The sequence below is a fragment of the Pezoporus occidentalis genome, unplaced genomic scaffold (genome assembly GCF_034315485.1).
Source record: "Pezoporus occidentalis ecotype Australia unplaced genomic scaffold, CSIRO_AGI_Poc_V1 ctg35, whole genome shotgun sequence".
Classification (NCBI taxonomy): domain Eukaryota; kingdom Metazoa; phylum Chordata; class Aves; order Psittaciformes; family Psittacidae; genus Pezoporus; species Pezoporus occidentalis.
Window position 1 is genome coordinate 2,527,768 of NW_026915483.1, and position 25,251 is coordinate 2,553,018.

Here is a 25,251-nt window from a genome sequence, read left to right on the forward strand (position 1 = left end):
CATACCAATCACATTTCCTCCTGTCAACCTCAGCCACATCCCAGATTTATAAGCCACTTCGAAGTGATTTCATTCCTAGGAATGCATCCTGACGAACACTTCCTTCACATGCAGCATGCTGCTTTTGATTTAATCTTGATTAATTATTTTTGTCCAGCCATTCAAAGCCTACTCGTCAGGGGCACTGATTTATGATGCAGGGCATGAAACAGGCAGGTTCTATTAGAAAGATTTGCAGTTACAAGACTGAAGCATTATTTATTGGGGTTTCACTAGTAATTGCTAACCTTTCCCCCAGCATCTGTGAGTGGGCAACCAGATTCTATCATGCATTTTCTGTGATGCTTCCTTGTCTGTCTCAACAGCCTTGAGAGAATAATGATAGCTACAGGTATCTAACTACAGACATTTAGATAAGACCTAAACACTCTGAACAGTAAATGGAGGGGATATAAGACAGGTAATGTTTCCAGCACTGAGCACACCTAATACCTGGAACTCTAGGGAGAAAGAGGCAGGGCTTATTGACTTCTAATTTAATCAGTTAAATGCCCAGAAATAGAAGTGTTGAACACTGACTTTTGTACCTCACAAATCAGCTGAGAGCTTTCCACGTACACTTGAGCTTTTGTGCCAAGTTAAAAAATGCTGCTCCCGAAGTTTCACAACCAGTATTTTTGTTGGAGTTTAAAATATACATATATATGAACAAATATTGCTTCTCCTCCTCCCCTGCAGAGCTAATGATGCTTGTTTGCCTGCAGCAAGAGGGAAAGCAGGGGCAGTCCTGCGATGTGATGCTCACTCCATGCACCCCTACCTGGACCAGGCTTTGCTTCTCTGCTTTCCCTTTGTCCTCTTTCCTTCAAAAAACAGCTTCTGGCATATGAGATTTTTCTCTCTGATTCTGCTGGGGTGTAAATGCTCCAAGATAAAAGGCTCTGGTTATTTATCAGGTGAAGTTATTAAACAATGGGCAGGACTGTGTGTACAACTGAGAAACAGAAGAGGGCCTGAAGGGAGCTGGGCTCTGGAGGTCAAGGAACTCTCCGAAACTCAAAACAGTTCAGGAGAGCTCCTAACAGACATCACACAGATGAGGTTTAAGTCTTTTTTGTGTGCTGCAATGCTGCTCTTCACTGTGAGCCAGGATGTTGGAGACACTGACCTTGGCTTATTGCTTCCACTGAAATGTGGAATTTCTAATCCAAATTAAAAAGTATTTAGATATTCAGTCTAACTTGCATAAACTTGGTCAGGAAATGGCCCATTTCTGGCTTAAAGTACCGATGACCAAATTTAGACTGTGAAACCACGCTGCTATTTCAGCAGCTTACACTATAGAGCAGCAGCTGCCCTGGTTTGATGGCTCTGGATGGAGTCACGCACCTAGGAGCCCTTCATTTCCCTCTCTAGTACAAAGCCCTTTGCATCATGTTCAAACAGGAAGCTCTGGTCAGCGAGAATTAGTGGTTTTTCCTCTGCACCTTGCCCTGAGATCCCATCATTTTTCACAGCCTAAAAAGGACTGGCCTCTTTCAGTATGTGCCCAGGAGCCCAGTGAGTAACACATAGGAAATGAGGGGAAGGATGCTGGCAATTCTGTGGCATCTTTTGTAATAGATAGGGTCTTAACCCCAGTATCCTGGATAAACTCCAGTTCTGGTAATTGCATTCTGCATAGTTAAAATCCCCCTGCAGTTTCAAATGAATCCATTATTCTTCACTTCCTTTTCTAAATTGCTGTGCAGCTTTGCTTTGTGCTGCTGAAGAGTTGCTTTGTTTCACCTGAGGGATGATGGCATTTCATGGCTGTATGAAATAGGCCTGAGTGCACAGTTTGTACAAGTCAGTGAAACACTTTGGGATTATTCATAATTAAGTATCCGCTCGCTGTAAATGAATGGGTTTATAGTGCCGGGTAAAGCAGTACAACACAAAGCACTGCTTCTCTCTGTACTTGAAAGCTGGTAATAGAAAACTTATACAGGCAGTAAAAGACAGAAGTCTTCTAAAATTCCCCTTCTCCAGCTAAGCATGCAAGCTTTAAGTGACTGTCTCAGTCTTTACTTTCCCATACTGTTATTGATTAATTGCTCTAGTTCAATTTCCTTGTTCTAAATGGAAACATTACAATCCTAACTCCAGTCTCTGGCCCCAGTACAAACTGATTTTGAATCTCTAAATTGTGTCAGTGGGAGGAGGTGATGGAGGGGTAGAAGGAAAGCTTTTTATTTTTATTATTAATCTTCATGTGTTTCAGGACTGCCTAATCTCACCCAGATGGAGAGAAACCACAAGGTATTTCTGCTGTAGTCAAACCCAGGAGATGCCTCCGCATCATAAACTTGCTCTGGTATGATCCTGTCCCAGCAGTGTGTCCTGGTAGGAAACATGAGGATATTCCACAAACATCAAAACATACCACTCTTTCTGGAGCTGAGCCAGTGACCTTTTACAGCTCCAGCTGGTTGACTTCTAACTTTGTTCTCCTTCAAGATTTGTGCTTGTCCTTATTGTAGTCATTGCCTGCGGCTTTGCAAGAATGTTACAGGCATCTTCTGAATTTCCAGCTTGTCCTGGAAGGAGATGGTACCATCAAGCAGCACGGTGTCCCACGGGAGAGATACGCTTTCGAGGAGGCTTAGCAAGAAAGAAAATAGCCAGGACTCCCACCCCCTGGAAACAGTACTCCTTAGCTAATACTATTCCTTTTGCCCAAGCTTACTGCGTACAAAGCAGAAGGTCAATATAATGACATAAGTAGATTCTTCATGCCCATTCCTACTCTGCATGTTAGGTCACAGTCTGCTCCTCAATTGCTCCAGTGCTGTTTTGATGGAAGGCTAAGAATGAAATCAATAGAAAAGATTATAGAAAATTATGTATGATGTGGCATCTTGGAAAAACAAAATGTGCTTAATCTGAAACAGAGAAATGCCGGCTTAGGAGCCACATGTGCATCTCATTTAGAAAAACAATCTATACTGTTATTAAAGTAGCCACAAAGACAGTATTAGCTACAAATCAGGTATGTGTACCGGGAAGCAAGCTTTGTGTACTGTGCAGGAGATGGGGAGCTTACACTGTTAAGATCAAATAAGAAGCTAGAAGATCTGAGGGGGAGGCAGGGGTCAGCTCAGGACCCAACTGAGCCTCAGTGGTATTTTATGCATAAACAATATTTTGTACATAAACCACGGTATTTTAAGAAGAGTCCTTTAGCAAATAAAATGTCAGAGAGTAAATACCAAGTCTTTCCTTGAAGATTTGGAGGGGAAGGAAACCCAGAATGACTAACAAACCACAGCTGACAGCGTGTGCACCTCCAAATGCCAAGGAGCGCACTTATGCTACTGCTCCCATGGAGGAATCCAGCATCATTATGCAGCAGCTTTGTGGGAGGAAAGAGGACCCCAAACCCCAGCTATGGCAGACTGACTCCTCTCCCTGCCCAACCCATTGCCTTTTCTCTGCAGGCCCTGCAGCAGCTGGGGCTGTTGCAAGGATCCCCTCTTATTCCTTCATTCCCAACACCATGTTGCAGGATGGCTCCTCTGGAAGAGAGAATAAATGATTTGCTCCCCACATGCTCCTTTTACATGTCATCCAAGCTTGCTCCCCTTCCCCTTTCAGGAAGAAGGTGATATTGCATCTTTAGTTTCAACACTAACAGTCTTTTAAAATGGGTATTAGAACCGGCTGGAGTGAACTGCAGAGCTTCTCCCCCAAGCCCAAATACTGAGTTTGAAATAGGGCATTTTCACAAGCAGCGAAAGGGGTTTTGAAAGTTTTCCAGATTTTTTTTTTTTAACAAAACCGGGAAATGAGCAGTGTATTTTTTTCCATGTTCCTCCCTGCCCTTTTTTTTTTTGCAGTGAGAAAAGGAAACAGAAACATAAATGAGAAATTATTCTAAAATGGATTATTTCGATTCAAAACCCCGTCAGAGCTTCGATACAAGAATGCCCCATTGCCAACAGTGCAGTGGGGAAAGGAGTACGGAGGACAAATGAGAGGAATATTGCCTCTGCCTCCCATCCGAGCTAATGCTGTTAGTTAACTACCGTGAGAGCGGTATTTACATAACCACCCTCGGTGGGAACTGCACACAGAGCGCGGCTCCAGCGTCCCAGCTGAACCCCGGGCAGCGGCGGGCATTTGCGCAGTGATTTAATTCACAGGCGAAAAATCCTTCACAGGGCTGACCACAAACTGCCTGCACGGCTGGATTAGCCGGCTCGCTCCTCCTGGGACAGCTTGAGGGAAGCTCCTCTGCCTCTCCCGGGAATGCTGCCCCTCCAAGCTGAGCTCAGAGCACCCTCTGCTGTAACCCAGAGCTGGACCCAGGGCACACCAGGATGTGACCGTGCTCCGTGGACGGCTCACATGGGTGCTTGGATGTCCCTATGATGGAGACCCACGTCTGGTGGCTCTGCTGGAGAGGGACTGGCTGCTTGCATGCTTTCAAGAAACTCACTGCCGTTATCTTAGGCTTCAAAATGGAGCTATTTGGATGGGGCTTTGAGCAGCCTGGTCTGGTGAAAGGTGTCCCTATCTGTGGCAGGGGGGTTGGAACTGGATGAGCTTTAAGGTCCCTTCCAACCCAACCCATTCTGTGATTTTATGATTCTTTTGAGTTTTCTTCACTTTTCTTGGTGCCTAACCATGGCAACAGTGAAAATGTGTGTGCTATTTAAAACATAAATGGTTCTTAATTTAACTCTTGGACATTGGTTCTTGCTATGCCTGTAGGCACTGGATGGAATAGTACCTATAAACTCTATTCCTCATGAAGATACGTAAACCGCGTAACCAAATGAAAGCTAAAATCTGTCTGATAAACCAAACAGATTGAGCTCTGTAAATCTCACAACACAAGGCACATTTTCCTGCCCATGTATCTTTACTCTGGCTCTTTCCAGTTTCGCAACATCCTTTCTGAGATGTGAAAGGCAAAACTGTATTTGCTATTCCAGTCTCAACATGACAATGAAGTAGACAGAGATTAAACCATTCTCTCTCTGTTTTACTATGTCCCTGGTCTCAGCACAGGTATAGGTCAGCAACACTCATAATGCTTTATTTAATTCCATTTCCTTTAAGAAGAGAATACAATTTTCATGCAGAATATCACTAAAAGAAATATCTGTTGCTTTTAAGACCTGCACCTTTTATTCAGTTTCAGTGAAATAACAATCCCAGATCCTGGAAGTGAAATTGTTTTGAACCCAAATGAATTAACATGACCTTGTTTAGCAAGCATGTTTAAAAAGACATCTGGTATGCAACATTCACCCCTCATTTTCTTTAGAGAAAATCCTGTGTACGCATATGCCCCAGGAAAGAGCACAGTGGCATTTTGTACTACATGAGACAATGCTTGTACACTTGAAACTTTCGCCGGTGACAAGTAGGAGCTCTTCCTCCTTAAATAAAGTACTTGCCTTGCAGTCACAGCAGCTGTTCACATGATACGCATTAATATGTTGCTGAAAAGAGGTCACCTTTGCCTTCAAATGGAGGTTCTTCAGGAGTCTCTGTTCTGCCATCATCTCATTTCCTGGGAAACAAATGAAGATACAGCAATGTTAAGAGACGTATTTACAACCACCATTGATTCTGTTTCAAACTGTTAGTTCCTCAACACCCTAGCCATAAAAAAGCTGTAAAAGCAACTGCTTGTGAGAAGCCCTTGCACTGTCCCATGAGCACTCATAGCTATTTATTTATGATCAAGACCATGGAGGAAGAGCAGAGAAAATTTCACTTACACAGATTCCTTGGAGCAGTTTTTCTCTCCGTAAGAAATGAACATTAATTTATTGTGTAAATACAATTTAGGGTCACTCTTTAAAGCAGAGGCGATTACTCAAGGATGGAAGTATAAGTTATTATGTGCACTGAACAGATAAAATGATGTGTTCTCAGAATCAGATACAATCCATACTTTAATGCCCAAGTCAGGCACAGGGATCTCAGCAAATGCAATTTAAAAAGTAATTGAAATATCAATATATATCGTCACATTATTTTACTTGCAGTCAGACCATTATCTTAGCACACGTCAACTGAGCTGGACAAGACATCCTACGTGAGTGCATTGTACAATCCATCCTGACAAAACAGGTTCAGACTGCACATGCACAGCTCATGCCATGGCCAGAATGTCTCTTAAGCAGTCACTCCAGTAGTGACTGGAATTAATACAGAAAATGCACCCCCAAAACCCAAATATAAGGAACTTTAAGTGGAGTTACAGAAATAAAATAGGCAGTGAATGGAGGATGCATTATTTAGGATGTTTCCAGATTCCAGAATTCTCCCCAAAACCATGATGCTTCCATGGGGGTGTCTTGCAGGCAGCAAACTGAGATCACAGCAGCACCAACGATGTGCTTCACATTGGAATATAGATGGTTGGGAATATTGCCCAGGCAGGTTTGGGGTTCCTTTTTGTCTACAGAGGAAACTGTTTGGTGTCTTTTGTTAAAACTTGTCTACAATCAGACTGAAGAACAAAGCCTTGAAGAAAAACTTTACTTGCTGAAAGATATCTGTAGCTGACTCATACCTCGAGATACACACACTTACCCGCTGCCCTGACACAAACCACTTGTGCTTTGACACAAACCAATACGCTTTGATGATAAAGCACAGTAAACAGCTGAGCAAGTAGCAAAGAAAAGCCATATGTAACCCTCAGATTGCTTCTGTTGCTTCATGGTGCATTACTCCAGGGTTTGCTTCCAAAGTAGGCATGAGGAGCAGTGTCGAGCTCTCGTGCCTTGGTCAGCCATCATCCTCAGATGAAATGGCCTGTACAGACGATTGTGTGCTCTTCTTGCTGCTCCCATGGCCATCGGGGTGTTGCACAGGGAGACAGACATCCAGACACCTTTTTGTGACAGATTTGGACACCGAAGTGCCCTTGGAGTTAGCTGGACTTTTACCATAACCTGATCTGAGCATCCAGCAATTCAGCATGGGAAGCATGAGACCTTGGACTGATTCTTCTCAGCACCACTGCTGTACAACTATTAAGTGACAGTAAACAAGCTGAATTTCTAATGAGAGTACCTTTCTTTTTGAAGCATGTTTGTTGATGAAGACTCCATGACAGGAGAAAGATAAGATTAATTTATAAGTATTTATCATCGGTCATTCTTTCTATTCTCAAGAAAGAGAATACCCTGTTTACCAAGCAAATAGTCTCATTACACTCTGCACAAAGCAATTATGTGATGCTCATCATCTTTCAACTTTCATGGGATTTTAATTGCTGTGGGAGAAGCAGTTGTTGTTAAACAGCTATTTTTATATGATCCAGGTATTATAACTGTTCAGCCAGTAAAATGCACAGTATATTTGTGCTATTACTCTTAAACTTTTTAACTTCGTGGATTATAGACATGGCCCTTACAAACTGTCCACTTAGCAATTCAAGTAAAATGGGTGTGCTAATATGTTTACGTATATGTACTGCATACAAAAACCCTACATACATAGACAGCTCCCTTGTGCATCCTTTTCTCTCTTAGCTAAACCAGGGAAGATTCCAAAGGTGTGCTGCAGCTGAAAACTATAATTCTTCCCAATTGAATTGCTCCAGGCTCTAAAAATTCAGGAGTTTGTTAAAAATGTCGTGATATCTAAAAATAATAACTATAACTTTAAATGTGGCAGAGTTTGTGAATTTTGGCCCTCCAGCTTTATATGTTCAGCTTTCTCTTTAGAATTTCTTGGTGGACTAAATGTTTATTTCTTTCCTTTCCTTTAATGAAGCTGAGATAACCTTGAATGACCCCACCAATATTACGAGGAATCCTTCAGATCTTAAATTAGTGACTAACGAACTAGGAAGAGTCACTGGCAACTTACAAATAGGATGCACTAGAGTGGAGGTTATTCATCCAAACCCTGTGAGACATCTGTTGTTGTGAGGTTCTTAACAAAGAGCTAAGGAGGCCAGGCCATTCTGAACCACAAATACCCATTTGAAACATCCTGCTGATGGAGCTGCATGAACAGTGTTAGTTCTCTAGCCCCACAGGAACAACATACAGCTTTCTTCTAATACAGCTGAAGGTAAACGATCCTGAGTTTCCCCAAATAGAGCCACTAGTGATGCAATCTGGCTAATCAGAAATTGAACACATGGAATTAACATGCAAAAACAGGAGAAAAGAAAGAAGAACGGAGCCAAAATAACCCAAAGACTTCACTCAGCTGAGAGCATTTATCAGGTCCTTAAGGAAAAATCACTGCTCCCAGCAGGCAAACTTCACCTTGTCCTACCTGGACAAATGACATTCACCATCACAGTACATCAGAGAGGATGAGCTGGCAGAGAATGTGATGAATTGCTGTAATTAAAGGAAGAAAAAAAGCACCAAATTAGCTGTCAAAAAGCAGGATTGGAAGACTGCACCTGGGATGAGCTTATGCACAAAGTGCAGCTCCAAGATAGAGCTTCACTGGCTATTTGGGATGTTCTAGGCAGAAAACTCACAGACGATCCCTAAACATCCTCTGGGTACTTCTGTCACACCTGGGATATTAATCTAGCCCACAACATTCCCTATCCTCCTATTGCAGCCTTGTGGGGCAGTACTTCCCTTTGCTTTTCAGCTTATTGTGTAATGCTGCTGTCTAAATGGCACCTACAGCAAGACGAGTGATTTGATACCACTGAGTGTTTTGTAAAGCTCTGTGGGATGCACTGGGAAGCCAGTTGCAGCACACAAGTGAGTGTTTAATATTGCTGTACCACTGCCTGCAAATGGTGGTTGCTAGGAGGCAAATATCATACTGAGAAATCTGAAAGGAAGCAGCAATTTCAGTTCCAGTGTGGGGCTCATTGAAATCTTTCCATTGACCTTAAATAGGAGGTGATCCATCCTTTAGCAAAGGAAGTGGAATTTTTTTAAGAAGTAAAAAAGGGATGTCACACAAATGGCTCCAGGTAATAAGGATGGACAACAACAGGCCATTGGGAAGAAAGAATGACTGGGGAAAATGAAAAGTAACATCAAAAGGCTTTGGTGAATAAAACCCCAGCAGATAAAGAATCTGATTGGGAAAAGCTAACAATGAAAACTTGTATAAAACATGTATTATTCCTAGGCTCCCTCCATGCCAGGGTTAAATTTGTCAGAGCCACTGGGGTTTTTCCACTCCTTGAATTATGAGGCCATTTTCACCTAACCAATTCCTTCCACCTGTAAAGTTGAATAAAACTGTTGCTGCCCTTCACCCTTCCTTTTCAGCTGCTGTGGCACCTTGCAGTGATTTTAGATATTGATCTGGGCTATAGGAGATTTAAAGTTCACTGGGCAGGGCTGCATGAATCTGGTGGGAACCCATCCCAGCCCCAACCTGGACCCCTCTCCACTGTGCACACAAAAACACCCTGGGAGCCCTGAAACACCAGAGCTGTTTTGTAGGAGCACAAATGAGAATAAAGGAACTTTCAAAGTGGAATAAACCCTCTCAGACGTGGATGAAACACAGGCAAATAAACCCAATCTCTCCCTGCCTACTGTACCGTTGTAGGACAAGTCCTTTTGTTCAGCAACCCCTCACAGCTCCCTATTAACGAAGCCCCACGTGGGCTCTCTCTCCTTATCCCAACTGAGCTTTGGCAGGTTTTTGACTCCTTTCTGGCAACTCCAGTGCTGCTCATGCTACATAGTGGTTGGGAGCTGGGAGCATCGCCCAGCAAGGCACCTTTCTCATTCTGGAGAAGGACAGAGCTCCATCTCTCTGTTGGAGTGTCCTCAAGCAAGAGCAGCAGACAGGACACTGCAGCCAAACACCTTTAATTAGGAGTGATGTCTTCTGTCATCTGCTGCCATCCCAACTAACCCAGGTCTCAGGAGGGGTTAGCCTACCAGCCACATCCATGCTGGCACCTCCATTTTCTCTTTCATTTATCTGACTTCCCTCTCTGTGACACCCCAGGGCTGGGGACAGTGTGCCACACACCCAGCACAGGGTGCAACACACCCCCAAGCACCGCAGGTTTTGCAATCTCTGTTGGCATTTGTAAGCTGGTTTATTTTTTTCTTATTATTTTATTTATTTTCACTAAGAAGAGACAGAAAAATGAGTCTGCAGCAAGATGTGTTTTTGTGTGTGACTGTTTTGATAGGAGGTTCATGGGGATAAATGCACATTGCAAAACTGTTGAAAACAGTATTTTCATCACCTTCAGGAACTCCGTGGTGGGGTTTCACAGTCTTTGCTCACTGCTGAGAGATTCACACCCACTCTGTTCCTCTGGGGAGGAATAATTTCCTCAGGTTTTGATCGTGCTCAATAAAAAGGGCACCTCTCTTTTGCTGGTGAAAAAACCCAAACCTCCAAAGAGAGAAATTCATCAGAGGTCCTCAATCCCTGAGTGCTAATGTGGCTTTAGCAGTGTTACACCCACTGAGAACTGATCCTGGTTTACAGACACAGCAAGGTCTTCTCTTCAGTATCCACACAAATAGGCAAGGAGCGATTAAGGCTGACAGTCCATAAAGGCATTAAAATGCAATTCCTTCTCTCAGTAAAATCTGGTAACTGATTTTTAGCAGCCATGCGTGGTTCCTTGCTCACACACACACAAGTATTTGCCTCAAAGAGATAAAGTGAAACTCAGTTTGAAGTTAGCTCTCTGCAGTCATCTCATCTGCACACTGTCATTGATTGGCTGTGAAGCTCCCTCATGTGTTACCTGAAACTTCATCAGGTGTGACAATAAGCCAGGACAGCCTTTACCTTAGTAAATCAATCAAGCGACCAACAAGCTTACATCAAGCTATTATAAATATGAACAGATAATATTAAATTTTATGGATGGAAAAAATGAAAGTTAATTTTTAATGATCTCATATGCAAGGAATCTTATTAACTGCTGGAGACTTCTAATAATTCATGCTGGTGACAGCAGAGCCAAACCTCTGTTCCACCAATGCTACAGTCCCACTATCATGATCTTTATTTTCCTGTAGCTGAAGAATTGGGGAAGCTGAAAGGGAGCATTGTCTGTTCTCCCAGTTGGCCCTTCTGGGGCTCCAAATACCAAGCAAACCCTGTGGTCCACCAAACCCAACTGCTGCTGTCCTAAATAAAATTGTAAGTGTCAAAGCAGAAGCTCCTAAACAGGACTTAGATTTAGATTGATCAAGATAGCTATTGCATGTCAATTTATTTAAATATAAATGGATTATTTGGAACATGTTCAGTGAAGACTTAACAGCTCCTGAATGTAATATGGACACACAGCTAATTATAAAGTCAAGCAGTCATTATTACTATTTCTAATGATCAATTTATATTCCAACAACATAAAATCATCAACTTTAAAGCTCCAACAGACATGGTAATTGGGAGAAGAGACTGTGCTCTATGCAGAAAGTAATCACTGCCTAGTGCCTGACTGAAATAAGAGGTATAAAGCTGAGTTTACTGGAGCCTACAAAACCAACCTGTGAACTCAGAGTCTGAGGAGTCAGGAGGATGTTGAATGAAAAGGTCACAGGAAACTTGCTGCCACTGGGGTACAGACACATGTCTGTAAGGGTACATATTGTGAACACAGTGAGGGACCTTAATACAATCCCAGAGTGATAGAGGGGAAATAGGACAAGCAGTCCCTGTGCAGAGATAAGATTTACTCAGATCTACTTAAATGCAATAAATTTCCATGGAAAAACAGATCAGTTATAACTTCCATCCCGCATGTCAGACAAATGAGCAAATAATTTAATACACTGCACTTGCAATTCTGTGCGGTTGTCGTGTCGTGTTGCTGGGTCACTGCGAGAAAGAAAGTAAACACGCTCTTCTGAAGAGACAGTGCCTTGTAGTAAATTTGGATCAAATAAGATTTATCGAGCACTGGCACATATCAGGGCCTGGGGAGAGGAGAACTTCTGCCACCAGACGAAGGCGCATCTCCATAAGGCAGCTTGCTGAGGCTGCCAAGGTTGAGGCTCACACACAGGTGGTTGGGGTGCAGGTGGAAATCAAACACCCAAGTCATAGAATCATAGAATAGTTAGGGTTGGAAAGGACCTTAAGATCATCTAGTTCCATCCCCCTGCCTCACCGTCTGGCTGCTTTTCCCTTCTCACCCTGCTCCTGCATTGCCACCCTGGTGCAGGATGAGCCAGGCTCCCTAGGTTGGCTCTGGTGTGTGGGGACATGCATTGCCCTGTAGGGACCATGCACAGGGCACCCTAACATGGCCCTAGACCTGCTGGCTCCCCATCTCTTGGGGAACCACTGGGACCCCTGCATTGTGGTGGAGGAGAACAGGAGGTAGAAGCTCATGGGTGGGCTATGCCTCCCTGCATCCCACTGCTAGACACCACAGAGGGACCATCAGGAGTGAACCCCTCTGCGCAGCCATACAAAACTTCCCAGCAGTTTCTGCTGCTTTATTTTCAGCAAAAACTGATATTTCAACTGTATTGACACATTCTGTGCGAACTGCTCTTCTCCAGCTCACTGCTGTTATCTGGGAGCTAGCAAATCATTTTACTTCCATGTAACTGAAATGTGTCCTCTTGACTCTGGTTTGATTTTTACTCATTTGTGTATAAGTAACAGTTTCTGCAGTGGTTTTATTATGCAAAGCAGGGATTTTTTGTAATGCTTCATTTTTTTCATGTGGGATATTTTGAGCAGATCCAGGACAAGACAAAATCTGCAATCTCTAAACCCCTCAAGCTACAGAAGTTTTCTTTAGCTTACTGTACAAACAGCAGTTTGCAATAGCATACAGAATCCAGCACAAAGGCAAAGAAAGGCTCTTCATTCTGTTGGCAAATCTGTTCAACTTCTTCATCTAGAAGGAGCTGAATACATACTAAAAAAGCAGCTCTTTTTCCCAGCTAGCTAAGGGGGTTTATTGCTGTAAGCACCACAGATTTGTGATCTAGTGCCTTGTGAATAGTTTTGCAAGAAAAAGCTTTCCCTAAAAATTGACACCACTTTCAGTTTTATTCCAAATCAAGAACTGGCATACCCCCAACTCTAATTAACAGGGGTTATTTTTTGCCATCTCCAGTAGCAAACCCAACAACAACTGGCCCAGAAGCACAGCAGACACAGCTTCTGCCATGACCTGCTGGGCAGTCATCGTTCCCAGCATCACAGAGGAAGAAAAAAACCCCACACTAGCCTTAATATATTTCTTTTTCCAGTGAAAAGTAAATGTTGCACTAAATCACCTGCTTATCACTCACTAGGCATTTGCAAATAAATCCAGCCTTAGGTTTCTAGCACATCACAAATTTTCCACCAGAAAACATTGATTAGATGCAATATGCTCCATGAGAACATAATTGATTCTGTCTGGCCTTTGTGCAGAAACCTTGTCTGGCTTTTTTACATGTCTGTCTTCCTTCCTTTCCTATCTTCACCTCTGCCTACATGCTGAAGTGCGAGGGAAGTGACTCCTGGGATAGCCAGCAGCTCCTGACATCCCCAGCATTGCTCTGGCCTGGGACAGAGGAGTTTGCAGTGAATGCTCAATAAAGCAGTGATGATGAAAATGTGGATGGGGTGAGCCTAGTAAAACCTCTGCAAAACAGCTTTTGAGGCCATGAGGGACATGGCTTAGACCAAGTCCCATCACAAAATAGGGAGGAGATTATGGCTGGAGATTCACAGGAACCTCAGCTGAGCATTTTTGGACTCTAGCACACACTTGTCACAAGAATCAGCACCACTTTCACAATGTGCTTTAATCAGACATGTCTTAAAAGCCTTCCAAAGTCTATGATCCTTTGCAGGAGATCCTCAGGGTGCTTTGCCAACCTTTCCACCAGGATCCCTCTGACACCCAGCAAGACACAGCTGCAGTTCCCCTTCTGCTCTCCTTCCCCCATGCACTGCAACCTGGGAGGATGGACTTAGCCTGGCCCCATCCATGAGGGAAGCCTTCATCCCTCAATCTGCTTGCTTCCACAGCTACCTAACGCACAGGACTGGATGTCTGATTTGTCTTTGCTTTGTTTTGCCAGGACAGGGTTGAAGGAAACTACAGCCAGACCCCCCTTTAATCTTCAGCCAATACAGACTGTGTCACAGAGTCACCCAAACCTAGAAGGACAAGAGCATCACTCAGAGAAAAGCTGTATGGCAATTGCTTGATGTTTCGCTCATTCAGAAACTAAACCTCAACAAATATATATACCTTCTATTCTGGGGCACTGGCACATCCTACAGCAGGGCTGGACACTGCAATGACAACACAGCGCTCCAAGTATATTTTAGCCTTTAAGAAAATACACTCAGAGCTCAGAAAAAGACTTCAAAGCATTGTGACTGTTTAAAACCTCTCAGTGTTAACAGCTGGCTGGTTGGTGTCTGATCTCCAAGCCTCACAATGAGGTGCAATTGCTGTTGTCACTCCACTGTAAACCATTCCTGCTTTGTTGTTTGGGTTTGCAGGGGATCCCCAGTGCCCCCCCCCCCCCCAGCCCTGTCTGCATGTGTTAGCAACAAAACACCATGGTCCATTCACAGAACATGAGCTCACTGCAGAAAACTATTTCCTCTTCTTTTCTTATTCCTTCACAAGGCAGCAGGCTGTTCCTGCAGCTCTGCTGGGCTGGTTTCTTGCTCTGAGACCTTGGAATAGAGCTGTGTCATGGACAAGTACAAGGTGATGGATAGAGAGTGTTTGTGAGAGTCAGAGCTGGAGGAGCCATACAAAAGCTGCAGTGATTCCTTCATGTAGGAAAAGTCAGGACAGATAGCCAAAAGCACAGGACTACAGGGGACCACCTCACACTGGACTGGATAGCAAGGCATTTGATGTCTGATACACATGATAGGTACCCTGACTGCACTGCACACGCTGCACAGCACCACTTGACACCCAAAGCTCCTGGTTCAAGTGGAGCATTTTGAAAGGGAATGTGTTACGAACTGATAAGGTGTCACATAGTTCTGACGCTATCTCCAGAGATAGTATCAGGACTTGTATTCATGCTGCATCCCATTATGCAACAGCAAATCCCCAGCCAGCTGACACCCCGTGTAGCACCCTCAGCTCACAGTGGCTTGGGTCCAAGGAAGGTGCTGGCACCCCACGCACACCCAGCTTAGGTTGCACACCCATAAAACACCAAAACCTCTGGGTGATTACAGCCATTTGTCTGAACTTCATGGCACCTTCATCCCACCATGGCCACCTCTCCAGCCTGCAGAACTGGTTAGGCTTTGGTTATGAGAGGAATGGTTTGATGGTCTAGCTGTTCCTCCATGCAAATAAGCTTTCTGCTGTCCATATGGCCACTTCATCAGCAACTCCAATTTACCTGCATTTGCACTAGGGCCAATATTTTGCAGGCATAGTGGTGCAATTGTGAAGTGTAAATTCATACCTGTTTTAATTTCCTTGAGCTTTCTATCATTATACCAAAGAAAAGAATGGAAGATTTCACTGCCATGTTTATTTAAAGAAAAGTAATTAACCTCATGGCAGGACTGTGAATGTCAGATGAGTCAACATCTCATTGAGATGATAAGCACAGCCTTCCTTTCCTTGTCTGGCTATCCAGTGGAGTGATGATGATCACTGCATGGTGACATTCATGCAGCGTGTGCTGCGGCTCTGGGAGAGGAAGGCAATCACCTGGAGTTGCACCAGGGCTTGCTTCCCACTGCTCAGAGACTCTCAGGCGATGGTTATGAATGCTGAGGATGACAGCAAAGCAGGAGCTGAGACTCATCTCTCACAGCCACGCAGCCCAAAGCAGCTTGAATGCCTACAGAAAAAGCACACTTTACAAAATCAGACACATTCATACTGGTGTCACTTTGTAAAGGATAAGCAGATTCAGAACATTTTTAGAGCAGAAGAGCAGCAGCACATCAGATGTCAGAACAGCTTCCCAGCATCCTCATCATTTGCACACCCTCTTGAATACCATTTCCTTGAATCCCTGTGATAAACTGCACCAAAGGCTGCTTTGCTTGGCAGTACCAGAAGCACAGCACACACCTGTATCAGGGCAGGTACAGCAAAGCTGCCATACGCCTTCCAGCCAGTGCTCCCCATACTTGGCTTCCTATAGGCACAGCCCCATCCCAGGGGGCCAGACAAGCACTTTCTGTGATTTAAGTGGTGGGGGAGCTGATCAGCTTCCAAATTCAGAGTAGTTTGGATCAGCAGGCATCGCAGGAGGTCTCTGATCCAGCCCCTGCTCCAAGCAGAGCTCACTTCAAATGTGGATCAGGTTGCTCAGGACTTCATGCAGAGTATCTGAATATCTCCAGGATCCCACAGTCTCTTGTTCTAGCCTTTGACCACATCCCTCGTGAAGAAGTTTTCCCATATATCTACTAGCAATTTCTTTTGCTGCTATTTAATGCCTATCATCTTTCTAGACACACTCCTAGCCTCCACAGTATGTTCTGCTATTGAAAAAAAATGCTCCACCAGGAAGGGATGGTTTTTTTTCTTAAATGGTAGGAACCAGTCTCATTTTTCAAAAAGGAGGGAATATGGAACAGTGGCAAAGGACTCAATGGATTTTATGTGACTGCCCTCTCCTGCTATGCGTGACAGAGCAGCTTCCAGCAAAGCATCCCACACTGCAGCAAGTGTGGCCCGGGAAAGGCACACGCCATGCAGAGCACATGTGTCAGTGGAGAGCCAGCCCACGTCGCAAGCACTGGTTGTTGATGATGGGGTAACTCAGCATTACTTAACACTTTTACTGCTTCTACTAGCTGGCCACCTTGAGTTTTTGGTGAGTGTCACTAGATAAGGAAAACTGAGTTCCTGTCCCATTCAGTCACCCCACTTGTGAGGGCCTCCCAGATCTGCCAGGACTGCTATATCTATTGTAAAGCCATACCTGGGTTCACTGTGATTCATCTCACCTCAGCCCCTGCCCCAACTATCTGCTCACCCCATAGGAAGAGAAAATACCCCTTTACAAAATGTCTCCAAAATTAAAACCCCTAAAGAGCATGCAATGCTGCAGTACCATTTTGCAGTCATTCATATGCACTCTTCTTCCACATTATAATGCAGACCACCTGCCTCAGAAGATGCTTTGGCAGACAGGACTTCTGGCAACACACTTGAAGCTGCATTAGCTGCCTGTTTATTCAAGATACAAAGTTCCTAGAAATAGGTTAATTACTTTCCTTTAATTACACATTATTTTATTAAATACCAATAATAAAAGGAATGTCTGCCCTAGAGATAAGATTATGCCACATTCATAATTTGGCTTTTTGGGACAGCAGATAAATGTCTCAGCCATTCTAAAATACAAATTTGTCATTCATGAGAGCAATAAGTAATGCAAACAGGATGTGTGGTTACACTGACATTATCACCTTGTCATTGCTTAAAGGCACCTAGGGCATGAATATGTGACACTATAACCTCAGACTCTGATGAATTATTGCCCATCACAATCCTATCTAACACAGGGGAATGGATGAGCACTGCAAAGATTTTATGGTTGCAGTTGCAGTACTCTCTGGCTGTAATACAATTACTGGAGTTATTGCTGAAGCAGGGAGAGATGCTGGGAAGTAAGGGAAAGTCTATGTCCTCCTGGGAGGTAATGTGTAAAGAAACCTTAACGAGTATACCCTGTGGGGGATTTCCTACCATGCAAGTATTTAAACTGCTAATTAATTCCTATAAAAACAAGGTCTTTTGTGTACATCAAAAGATGGTGCCTGAGGCTTTGAGCCTGCAGTGGGATCTCCTAGGACTTTGTACCAGCTGAGTCTGGCAGGCTTGGCTGAGACACTGTGAAGCACCGATGAGTCGTTTAGTGGCCTCTATTTCAGAGTCAGAGCACTGTGATTATGTCAGTGGCTTAAATCCATTCCCAGGCATGACACAACCCCCAGAAAACTAGAGAGCACAAAGCAGCCAGCCTCCAGACACAAACAAATTGTGTTTGTGTGAGCTCAACCCTTAACTTTGGGTGTGCATGTTTCAAGATTAGCCACCACAGCTACACATAAAATGTTTGCTTTTAACACCACGCTCCTTGAAGAGATAACCCATACTCTCAGATCATTCATGAAAAGCCAGAGGCTGACAAAGGAGCTCCAGAGGCCACAGAACTGCCGGTAAAAGAGGACCACACTGTGAAAGATCAGGTTACTGGTATCCGGCTGGGGATGTGATCTGGTTACTGGTAACCTGCTTGTGTTGGGGAGAGGTTCCTCTCCCCATCACTCCTGTCTCTGGAAGGACACCTTTAGTGTGATACACTCACAGCTCTTTCCATACATAATATATACATATTTTTTAACTTCTTTTCTTTTATTGCCCCATAAAAGGCACTGACTGACAATGGACTTGGCTTTTACTGACATACTACATGGTTGCTAAGCCCCTGTGTTGGAACAGCTCGGTTTGTTCCTGTGGATGCTGGGTGATGTTACATGGCACAAATGCACCAGCAGCTCCATCAAGAGACAGCGGGAGCTGTGGTATCTCATCCCCGGCCATGCCAGGTATGGGGATCAAATCCCAGGAGGGATTTGATAAAGGATTGACATTCCTGCCCTTTTAAACCCAGATGGAGATAATGAAACAGCTGATCTCCTGAGCTTCCAGGTAAGTGCCACCAATGCAACCCTGTGCCGAAGGTAGGATTGGAAATCTCAGTGGGCAGAAACAGACACTGTAAGTCACACCGTGAGGGTCAGGGTGGCTGTTGGGACCCCAGAGCAAGACCTGTGCCCCAACATGCCCTGCCCAGCAGTGTCCACAGCAGCTGACACTGAACCAGATGAAGAAGGTGGTTTATGAGCTTGGCTACCTCTTCCACCAGGTAGGAGCTGGACTCTGTCTCTTCCCGAGCGGACGCCTCTTCGCAAATAGGCTAAATTAATCAGCCACCAAGTGTTCCCATGCTAATCGCACCCTTGTGCGACTCAATCCAACGTAACACTGCCCTCTTGTGCTGCAACACATAAGGGGCCTTTGCTGTTAAGGTGATTTTCCCCTTTTTTTTCCATTGGAGGGAAGGACAATCTCCAAAACCACTTTTCCCCAGTGGTTTGTAAAGCAATGCCTATGGTATTTTATCCAAAGAGGTCACGTCGTTTCCAGTTCTTGTCATTTCAAAGCATGGGTGTCTTGCACAGCCTTTGCCACCCATCCACTCTGGACAGGGGAATTAAAACGATTGGTAAAGGTAATGAAATCGAAAGGGATATAACAATATAACCACAACTCAAGGTGGAGGAACACTGGAAAATATAACAAATAGAAAACTGCACTATTATGAAAGCACTTTGCCTCATACAGTCTGTGTTAAATCTTTTTAAAACACTGGTTAATGGCAGGAATCAGCATTTCCTTAATAATATGTTAAAATTTAGCTCTTTAGATTCACATATCCCAAGCATTAAAAAAACAATTCATCACGATTAATGTTTTACCTAGAAATAACTACAACCAGCTTAGAAATTGTGAGCAACAGCATGTCTGGAGCTAGATGCTTTCCCTCCACACAGTCTCCAATAGATTATAGTGAGTAAGTTTTCAAGATACGCATTTATGAGGCCTGATGTATTAAGATAGATATCTACAAGGCCTGATGAGCAGCACAGCATTTCTGCTGGGGATAAAGATCTCAGTAATACTGCTATCATTTTGAGAAGACAACCTATCCCTCCCATCCCTGAAGTCATCCACTGCTTCACCCACTGAAGGATGCTGACCAATGCAATCTTGGCCCTTGGTCGTCCAGATACAGCTGCTGTGTACCTCACACAACCCACTGCCTGCCCTCCCAAGCTCCCGAAACAGAACTAGAATAGGTGGGACAGCCTAGAAACGCAAAGGAACAGGAGCCTACACAAGCACACAGTCTGCACTGCGGAATCTCACCCTGCGCTTTTACACCACAATTCAAATTGCTGCAAATATTACCTCTTTATTCTGCAGAAGGAACATAGATCAGGTCTGATTTTATTTCACTATTTATCAGACTTGCCTTGGACAGCACTTAATACCTGACAGAAGTGGGCATTAAAAAACAAACCACACTTATTTTCTAAAATCAGTAGAAGCAATGCAGTAACCATAGCACTCAAGCAGAAAGGCGTTAGGAGCTCACTGGGAGAGGAAGAAATGCTAAATGATGCTCACAGATGAGAAAGAAAAGAAAATTAATGGCACAAGGGAGAAGGTGCTTTTCTGACACAATACTGATTCTTTCTTGGGTATTGCTATTTAATGGATTACTTGCATAAGCAGAAGAGGGAAAAAAAAGGAAGGAAAATAAGATAGGTGCCAAGATACAGACATGGACATCCTGCATCATTTTATAATTAATTTTAGAACAGCCTGTTCCTATCCAGCTGCACACTCAGGTATGTACAGAACACTGCATGTTTTCATGCTGTAATCTCTAATGTGCTTAAGTACGTGCTTATCTGGCGTGCAGAGCAAACCTGTTTCTGTGGACCTGCACAAATGTTTTCTTAAGTTGAAACCTTTGTTCCTGGGTCCTTTGAAGAAGCCTTCAGGGGATAAACATTCATTCAGAAGGGGAAAGGACTGTAAGAGCACTTCAATCAATGGCCTATGAAATATGTAACCACTGAAGCCACACCAGCTTACACTGGCTGAAACAGGCTGAAGCTCATTTGCTGCAATACAAAGCTGCAGGGTGAAAAATAACCCTCTAAAGTGGATTCAAAACCCAGCTCTTTGCTCCACTCTCACTGTGATAGTGGATGATCACAAGGGCTGTCCTCCCTTGCCATCAAGGCAGGTCATTACTGCTGTTCGCCCTAGTGCTCGTGAGACCTGTTCACAATCTTTCAGTTGGCAAGAGAGGACAGCAGTCTTCCTTGGCATCATCTAAATTAAATATTGAAAATGTTTATGTTAGTGAGAGACATGCCTGAGGATTTGGGAAGCTCTTCAGACATTATTAAAATGCACTAAGTGGTTTGCTGGCAATTACCTACTATTGTCACCAGCTCAGGCTGGATCTGGCATGCCAGAAACTCCTGCATGCATCTTCCTAAATAAAAACTAGATAAGAGAAGGTGACACAAGATTTTTTTTGACCAGCAGCCTTGATACTTCAGTGTTGACATCTCCTACTAAGTATTCATAGTAAAATTTCCCAGGAAAGACAAGTTATGCTGCAAAGCTTTTACTGGGCAGAGTTTAAAGTGTCCTGATGTGAACTGATTTAAAACTTTTGCATTCTTCTTTCTCTACCAGTCAGAAGCAGAAATTCCTTCCAGAGTTACCAAAACTCTTACTATATTATAGAGATTGATTCTTCGGATAAACCAGTTAAAGCAAAATATAGCATTGAACGAGAATACAGCAGAGTGACCTACTTGAGATTCAGTCCAAATAAAACCAATGACATATTGAAGGGCTGTTGAAGCCCTGACTAATATTGTATTTTCTTTTCCAGTTGAAGGTGTCTAATGTCACAACCTGTACTATGGGGCTTTGTGGATTCTCAGCTGCTAGAAAGGGTTTTTCTACAGCAATGCCCTGAAATGCTTCCCATTACCTGCTGTACTATCCAGCCAAACTCTTAAGAGTTTGTTTCATATCTTGAACTTACTGCCGTAAGAGTAGTATTCATGAGCTCAGGACTTGAGTCCATAATGTATTTTTCCTGAGGTTACACCTTAAGGCAATCTAGAAATGGAAGGGAGTGAGGATACCTACTTATTAGGAGCAGTAGAAGTTTTTTACTCAATGAAGTTTATCAAAAATAAATCACTGGAAAGCTAACCTGTGCTCCATTGCGTATACCAAGGGCTTGCATTATTTCCAAGTGCGTGTGTGATCTTGGCCAACAGTGGGGACTGTGAGAAAACACTGACAAGCCAGTACAAAGGCCAAAAATCATTATTATTGCCCAGAGTGAATTTAATCTGGAAACGATGTTATAAACATCCTGGTCTGGACCCACGTTTGATTCAGCTTTGCAAATAGCTATAATGTAAAGACTGTTCCATTTATAAAGGGTTTTATGGTGTGCTTTCCTATAGCAGCAGGGGATGGGTTTTGCTGACCCCTGAGAGCCCTTGCTAGAGCAATGCTCTAAATTTCAACACTGTTCAAGTTTCCATGCTCACCTGGTAGTGAAGAAATACACAGTCCTTGCAAAGCATCCTGCAGCTCCATCTTCAGAGGTCCCAGACCTATCATCAGAACAGGATTGGTTTTGTGCTCAGGAGCCTGTGAGGTTTTCCTTGTTAATGTCTTGGTGGAGAGTGTGGGAGCCCTGTGGCTTTGCAGGAGCTGGGGATGCTGAGATGGGTTGTAGCTCCTGTGGGGATCAGCCCCTCACTGCACCATAGGGTGATGTCCACCATGTTGCTCTGGAGACCACAGCATCCAACAGCAGGGATCAGCCAGAGAGGATACATCACTTCTTTCCTTGGCACCTAAAGACACACAACAACAAAGCCAGGCAAGTAGTAAGTACAAAGGCATTTCTAAACTGAATTGTTCTTTGAGAAAAAAGGGAAAAGAAGAAAGAGAAAGGAGGTGTATACTGTCAGCCTTTGCCAAGAGCCATGAGGAATAACTAGCAAGAGAAATGCATTTGTAAAGCCTTGATGGCTAAGAAGAAAGATTTTTACACATGCCAACTCCACTGTGGCCACATTTACAGGAATTTAGTGTTACTACATGACAACAGAAATAGCTGTATATTGGCAGACCTTTTTTTAACGTGTTAAAGGGTCATTAATCATCTCCTAATGTTCCAGCAGTCAGTTGTACTTGATATCTTCATTTACTTATTCATACCAGCTCCTCAGCTGTCTTCATTTCCTTGGAAACAGCTGTATTGCCTGTTATGGAAAACAAGGTAATATATATATATAAAAAGATAAAGTGGAAATACAATAAAGGCAAACACAGAAACTTGAAGGTTCTCAGTAAATACAAACCTCTCGTACGTACATGCAATCAATAAGGTCACTTGTGTAGTAACTCGTAACAAAGTACAGTTGACAATGTGTTATTTTTCTGCTGGAGATTATAATGTGAGGCTGAGCATGTTAATGACTTTTGGAAATGGGCAACGACAAAGATTGATTAATATCAGTTGACAGCCTGTTCCACAGCTCCCAAGCAGGAATAGCAATGATTGATTTGCCAAAATGTGGGGCACAGGCTTTAGATAATAGAAAGGCTACATGTGGGCTCAGTCAGGTTTCAGAAACAGGATTTAAAGGCCAAATGTTTAACAGTAGTCAAAAGCTTTAAGGAAAAGACAAAAGTCTGGCAATATTTGCAAACCAGAAAAATTCTAATGAATTTTTTCAGAGTCTAAGAACATGCAAACTGTTGAGTTTAGGACCAAAAATGCAGAAACAAAAGAAAACAAGGTGGGGGAGAAGCCAGCAGAGTCTTTTCGTAACAAATTAAAGACAGCATCAGTATCTTTAAGCATCAGGTTTCAATGATGAAATCCTCACCTAATGTCAACTAGTGAAGAGTCACTTTCTGTGATGATGAGAAACAAGGCAAACAAAAAGCCACAGCAATTTGTACGGCTATGTGCTCACTACCCAGGCTGCTCTGGCAATGTAAGAGGAATACTGCATCTCAAACCAACAGGGATTCCCCATTTTTAGGGAATTGCATATTTGACTGAACATGTTCCCCCTGGGAATAATAGGGGAGAAGTGATCTCATCCTTATTTTGTGAGGACTGAGGAATGGGAAGTCTTGTTGAGAGCTTGACCCATCCTTCCCATTTCCTTTTACATTAAGGAACACAGCACAGCCTGAGTGCTCTGAGCCTTAAAGGCAGACCAATAAGAGACTATCTATACTTGCGCTCCATTTATAATGATTTTGTCCATTGCAGAATGTAAGAGAGAGCAGGAGAGAAGGATTGAGAATTTAATGACAGATGTCCACCAAAGGGCTAGTCTGCATTAGGGATGTGGTCATGCGTGAAGAGCTGAATTACCTGACACTATGCTAATCAAAGCAGAGCCTCTATAGGGATTCCATCACGCACCTCAGACTGCTGCAGCAACTGCCTTTGCCATGTAATGCACCATCTCAGTTGTATCTCACAACGTGACAGACTGAAAGCTGTATGGTACCGACCTAATTAGGAAAAGAAGGCGCTAAGATAACAACAAAAATGCAAGTGTTTTCACAGAGCACAGAATCTGTGAAAAAGTGGACAAGTGTTTGACTAGGGGAGCTTGGGGATTTCCTGGGCTTCATTCCAAAATGCATTTAAATACAAATGGTGTTATGTTATTATCTTCTTTTTCATAGCGAATTTCATATCCAGCAGGCTCCCAAGGAACTGAGAATAGGAGCATTCCTTTCCACTCAGGCCTTTCAGGCAGGGTCTGAGTTTGAGGATTTATGACCTTTTCAATTCCGTGACATTTATCAAGATGCTGCCAAAAAGAAAGGTAAGACCCTCCTCCTCTGAGGTTGGCTCACTTATAAATCAGTAGTATCTACAACTGACAGTTTTTCCTTAGTAAAATATAAAGTGTTTATGGTGTGCAATGATAAGCCAAACTCTGAAGATGATCAGCCACCCTTGACCAGTAAAGTCTACAAAGAAACCTCCATCCCTTAGATAGGGTCAACACTTAGATAGTGCTGATCGTACACTGAAGAACTGATGTGCCTGTCAGTTCCTGGGGCCAGGTTACTGACATGAAGAACTCCTTTGCAGCAATAACTGTGCCAGAAATAAGGATGGGGGGGAGACTGGCAGTGGTATAACATTTTTATTGGTTGGTTGGTACTCATCCTGCCTTCCTTTGGTCATCTCCAAGTCAGGTCTAAATGGGTTGTCTTTGACACTTATAAGGTTCCTTCTGCCACCTGTGGATAAAGGCAAGTATCCTCAAAGGGGCTTTGTTTTTCCTGCTATTGACACCTCATTTAATTGTGCTAGTGGACATAACATTTACAAAAGGAAGAATTTGAGAAAACCTATACAGTGAATTGTAGTTGTAACACTCATGCCAAAAAGCAGTCCTTTTATAAAACTGTATTTTATAAATCTGTAAGGCCAATTGTGGTTACCAGCTCCAAATACTCAAAACAGTGCAATTTAGAGACTGGGGGGGAAGGGGGCATGACCCACAAAGGACCCTGCAGGAGATGGTTCTCATCTCTCAGAGCCTGTCCTGAGGTCTCCCTAGCCCAAGTGCATGTGTTTGCAGGTGCATTTGCAATACAGAGCCTTCCCTTGTGTGCATCAGGAGTCTCTGGTATTA

At 43.4% G+C, this 25,251-nt stretch overlaps 1 long non-coding RNA gene across 1 annotated transcript; it reads right to left on the reverse strand.

The window, feature by feature from the left end:
• Positions 1 to 18,584: 18,584 nt before the first annotated feature.
• On the reverse strand, positions 18,585 to 24,899 carry LOC134169575 (uncharacterized). Its single transcript, XR_009966927.1, has 3 exons — positions 24,018 to 24,899; positions 22,705 to 22,836; positions 18,585 to 22,425 (listed from the first exon to the last, which is right to left on the reverse strand). It is a non-coding gene; the product is annotated as an uncharacterized LOC134169575 (long non-coding RNA).
• Between the last annotated feature and the right edge of the window lie 352 nt (positions 24,900 to 25,251).